At 41.2% G+C, this 5,659-nt stretch overlaps 1 non-coding gene across 1 annotated transcript; it reads left to right on the forward strand.

Annotated features, from left to right (window-relative positions):
* The first annotated feature begins 373 nt into the window (after positions 1–373).
* On the forward strand, positions 374–480 carry LOC130470914 (small nucleolar RNA R71). The gene has a single exon (XR_008931630.1). It is a non-coding gene; the product is annotated as a small nucleolar RNA R71 (small nucleolar RNA).
* The last annotated feature ends 5,179 nt before the right edge of the window (positions 481–5,659 follow it).

Consider the following 5,659-nt stretch of genomic DNA (forward strand, 5'->3'; position numbering starts at 1 on the left):
TCTACATTCCTGTGCATAATGACCAGACATTCCACAACTTTCACAAATAGTAGTAGGTTGGGCACTCATAGCAGCTACACTAACAGGTTGGGCAGATTGAGCATTGGCCGCTTGCATATTATCGAATTTATAAAGTAAAGCAGTCAATTGGGCAGTTAATTGTTCAATAGAATTTAAATCATGCTTACCACCCCTCTTAGATAGACCTCTAGGATTTCCATACTGGGCATTGTGAATGGCTATCTCCTCAATCACCTCCATAGCTCTAGGCACCTCAAGTTGCATGAACCTCCCACTGGCAGCTGAATCCAACAAACATCTAGACTCATTGCCCAGACCATTATAAAACTGCTGAATCAAGAACCAATCTTCCAAACCATGGTGCGGGCATTCTCTTTGCAAATCCTTGAATCTCTCCCAAACCTCGAACAAACTCTCATCCGCTTGTTGTGAGATACCTAATATCTGACCCCTCAGACGAGCCGTTTTCTCAGGTGGAAAATATTTAACATAAAAAGCAAGAGCCAAGGATTCCCAATTATTGATTTTCAAAGCCGCCCGATTCAACCCATTAATCCACAGTTTAGCTTTCCCACTCAAAGAGAACGGGAAAAGTATCTCCATAGTCTGCTCCGGAGTCAATCCCTTTTGCTTGATGGTGGAGCAATATTGGATAAAGGACTGAATGTGAAGATTCGGATCTTCACCTGGTTCCCCACCGTACTGGCGTCTCTCGATCATGTTAATCAATGCGGGCTCAATCTTGAAGGTCTCAGCTGCAATAGAAGGCATGATCGCTTTTGGCAGCACGGACAGACTTGGCTTAGAATAGTCCGTAAGCCGTGGGGTAGGTGGCGGTATCAGATTTTCGTCACCCATCTCTATCTCTGAAACTGAATCTGTATCTGAAGGAAAAAGATCGCCAATATTATGATCAGAGTCAGAGTAATTCCCACACTGTGCAATGAAAGTTCTTCGTCTACGAAAAGTTCTTTCGGGCTCAGGATCGAATGGAGTAAGATTACTAGTACCTACGGTCCTGGGCATAGACAAAGACTACAAAACAATGTGAGATCCGGTCTCAAGGAACGTGAGTTCCTTGAGTAGTAACAAACAATAATCTAGGATAATCAATCAACAACAGAAAATAAAACCGTTTCCCCGGCAACGGCGCCAAAATTTGACAGGCTAAATCGCACTCCTATCAAAGATAAACCTAACGTTCACCAACTAAAAATATAGCAAGGGAAGCAAGGATCGTATCCACAGGGAAACAATGTTCTTTCTACTATTAATCGGCAATTCTAGACTATTGGGAAACAAGAATATAGGTTGATTTGTATAATGAAACTAGGATGATAGTAAAATAGGGAAAAATCAGATATTAAAAGGTCTAGGGCACAGGTTCACCGATGAACAACATTCCAGGATGACAATAAACTAATCTAGAATGCATTAAACACACCAAAATAAACACACCAAAATAAAGAAATGCAATACTAAAAGAAAGACATACCTACAATGTACAAGTAGTGTGAAACCCCCCCCAAACCAAATCAGACAATGTCCTCATTGGCTCAAGGGTATCGAACCTCATCATCAACATCATCTCGGCATCACTGATGGCCTTGGCCATCATTACCAGCATCATCACCATCATCTCGGCCAGCATGCCCACTAGGACCCGCTCCCCACCCTCCGTACTGGGTGGGTGTGAAGGTGCCCATAGAACCCGGAGCTCCATATCCCTCCGCGGGATAGGTAAACCAGGTAGGGTGCTCGTAATCTGGGGCAATATAGCCCTGCCTGGCATACTGATCATAAAATGGGAACATGGTCCTCTGGTGATCAGCTGCGAACTCCCGGAACCCGAGCTCAAGTCTGCTCAACCTCTCATCAATGGACCCCTGATCCTCATGAACTACCGGACCACTCTGGGGCCTCCCCGGCAACGGCGCCAAAATTTGACAGGCTAAATCGCACTCCTATCAAAGATAAACCTAACGTTCACCAACTAAAAATATAGCAAGGGAAGCAAGGATCGTATCCACAGGGAAACAATGTTCTTTCTACTATTAATCGACAATTCTAGACTATTGGGAAACAAGAATATAGGTTGATTTGTATAATGAAACTAGGATGATAGTAAAATAGGGAAAAATCAGATATTAAAAGGTCTAGGGCACAGGTTCACCGATGAACAACATTCCAGGATGACAACAATCGATAATAATCAATAAAACAGTTAATTAGACTAGCATGCTCTCTCGAATCGATACTAATCATAGACTTAGAATTAACGGGCTCTCGCTACGTATTAATCCCAATTCTACCTATTGAAACAAGCCTAAACATCAAATTGCATCTCTCGAATCTTAATTTGATATTGCGAAACTAATACAATCAAACCTGCGCAAATCTAATTGCAAAGTAGATAAGGGCAATCAATAGGAATTAACAGCTAAACCAACAATCAACAACAATTAATCATCCTTTCACATTCGTTCATGGATTCCCAAAACCCTAGAAAATCAACTACTCACACATATTAATAATAAGCAAAGCAATTGGCATGATTGAAAACATAATTAAAGCTTAAACAAAGAATTGAAATAAGGAATAATACCTAATTGAAGAACAATGGCAAATGAAAGCTTCGATTTTTTTTTGATTGAAAATAAACTAAGTGTTTAGAACAAATTAGAGAGAGAAAATTAAACTTAGAAAAATAAACTAAGGGTTTAGTGCTGGAAAATAAGATGTCCCTAAAAAATAAAACAAGTTTGCTTATATAGTTTTGCCAAAATAAGGCCTAAAAACGGAATTAAAAACGCGAATAACTGCTGGAGGTTGGCGTCGCCCGATCGGGCGACGCTTCGCCTGATCGGGCGAATCACTCGATAGTCGGCCCGATCGGGCCAAAATCCGCCCGATCGGGCGGGTTGCGAAATCTCCACAAAGCCTCCAGATTGACCGCCCGATCCGGATCGGGCGAGCTGCGCCCGATCGGGCGCGCGTTGATGAACTTGGCTTTCTTATACTTCCGCCCGATGGTTGCATTTCGCCCTCAGCTTCCAGGGCGATTTGCAATCTTCAATGTATCTCGCCCGTATTACCAAGTCTAACTCCCGGGGCTCAACCATAAGCATCTCAGGCTCCCGAAAGTCGACGATGGAGGTCCCGAACTTCTCGGACTCATATAGTGGCCTTGATCAACAATGAAACGGGTCTAAAACGACCAATTTCTCATAATCAAACCTGAAACTCAAGGCACACTCAATAACACACATTAGTACTAGAAACGGCTCCTAAGAGCACGTTTGATACATAAAAGTACTAAGGGACGGGGGTAAAAATTCTATATAAAACGCATATATCAACGAGCAGCAAGCCAAGGCAGCAGCAGCCCGCCAAGGCAGCAGCAGCCCGCCATGGCCAGACTGCAGCGCGCTGGGCCTTTGTCCAATTGCGGCTGCGGTTGGGCCTAGGCAGGCACGCGCGCCAGCGTGGCCCATTTTGGCTGCGTTGGTTGCTTCGTCTTGGGCTTCAAGAAAAGTCAGATTACTTAGTTGCCAAGTAACTTTGGGATTAAGTATTAGTTTTCCTAGTCCTACTAGAATTGGATTAATTAAGAGTTTAATTATTTACAATTCTAATTGGATAAGAGTTTCAATCCTAGTAGGGTTGGTAATTCTTTTCCTAGTAAGACTCAAACTCCTTATTTCCTACCCTATAAATATAAGGCTAGTCCTTCATAATTAGACACATCAAAACAATATTCTTTACTTACATTATGTTCCAGGGAGAACATAATAGCCTAGCCCGAACACATAAAACTTTAAGTAATATCCTAGTTGGTTGAACCTAAGGCGGATCCGAACGTGCTGTGGACTTTCTTCGGAGGGGCAACATTTGGGACTCTAAAGACTTGTTCTTGTTCGGTTCGGAAGCTGTTAGGGAAGGCACGCATCACATTGTATGTAACCTAAATTATGCTAATTGACTATGTGGCAATTAATTTGGATTCTGGCTTTATGGTTTTTGCGCATGAATTTTATTATTGTATTATTCATAACCCTACAGGCGGACCCATGAATCATAAAATGAGGGTCCAAAATTTAATACAACTTCATTGGACAACAAATTTAAAAGTCACCTGCTAATTTCAATAAACAAAAATAATAAATTTGTTCATAAGATACAAGTATACTAATGAAAATATTAAAAAAAAAATTACACTACTAATAGTGGAGGTTTAATTGCACTGATTGCTCATTTTCTCAATAATCGTTGAAGAACACTAGAACAACAAAAGAGCCCCAACGTACCTCTTAAATGTCAACTGTATTGGATACTTCATAGTATTCAGCACTTAGCTGAAGCTTTTACTAGCTTGTTTTAGATGTATTTCAAGGAAATAATGCCCTTGGTCCAAGTATGCATTCAATGCTAAGTCTAATAAATGCGGTTCAGTATTAATTAATTATGCAAGTGAACAATTCAGTGAGATCAAGTGAGCTGAATGCCTAGCTAGAGGCCGCTTCAGTTCAAGTGGAATTAATAATATTAATCCACAACTTACTCTTGACTGAACCCGTAGGGTCACACAAATAGTACGTGAACGGATCATGTATTTGAGTGAATTAAATACTCAATTTATTGATATTCGAAATCGACGGATCTCGGTTCCAGTGGGAGCTGAAATCGTCAAAAGGCAAATTATGAATACTCTGGAAACGATGATATTGCCGGAAACAAAAATATGGATCGTATCGGATACATAAATATTATCTAAGTCGTAGATGTTGCCGGAAACGGAAACATGGTACGTATCAGAAAATATTATCGGAAATGAAAATATTGCCGGTATCGGAAATATTACCAGAAACGGAAATATTGCCGGAATCGGAAATATTATCGGAATCGGAAATAAATTCCGAAATTGGAAATATTAAATATTTGTTCGAAACGGAAGTAAATTTCAGAATCGGAAATATTAAATATTGTTCGTATCGGAAATGAATTCCGGAATCAGAAAACGAATCGAAAGCGTGACGACGTACGAAATAAACATCGGACGAGCTTGCTAGACGCAAGGCCCAACACGAAGCTAGGCCCGCGCCTAGCGAAGCCCGCGCAAAGCGCAGCAAGCGAGCAGCAGCAGCCCGCCAAGCAAGCAGGCCCAACCGAGCACGAAGCAAGGCCAGGCCCAACGAGCAAGGCAAGGCAGGCTGGCAGCGCCCTTGCAATTGGCCGCGTGTCAGCGCTGCTGGGCCGAGCCACGCACACAGCGCCCTTCGTGGGCTGTGCTTGTGTGTGTGTGTTCGTGCAACGCTACGAATCCTTAGACCCCTAGGATTTGTCCGGTTAGTTGTTTTCCTAAATCCACTAGAGTTAGTCGTTTAATTAAAGACTAAAATACAAAGGATTAATTTTAATAGAATTCTAATCGAATTAGTAAATTGAGTCCTAGTGGAAATCTAGTTCCAATATTTCATCCCTATAAATAGGTGATACATAATCACAATTTATAACACATCAATCACAAGTATTCATATAGTTTAAGATTAAACTAACTTAATAATTTGCCAATATGATTAAGTTTCGAATAACATAAAACCTTAGACTATATTCTAGTTAATTGAATCTAAGGCGGATC

This window comes from Spinacia oleracea, chromosome 3 (genome assembly GCF_020520425.1).
Source record: "Spinacia oleracea cultivar Varoflay chromosome 3, BTI_SOV_V1, whole genome shotgun sequence".
NCBI classification, from domain to species: Eukaryota; Viridiplantae; Streptophyta; class Magnoliopsida; order Caryophyllales; family Amaranthaceae; genus Spinacia; species Spinacia oleracea.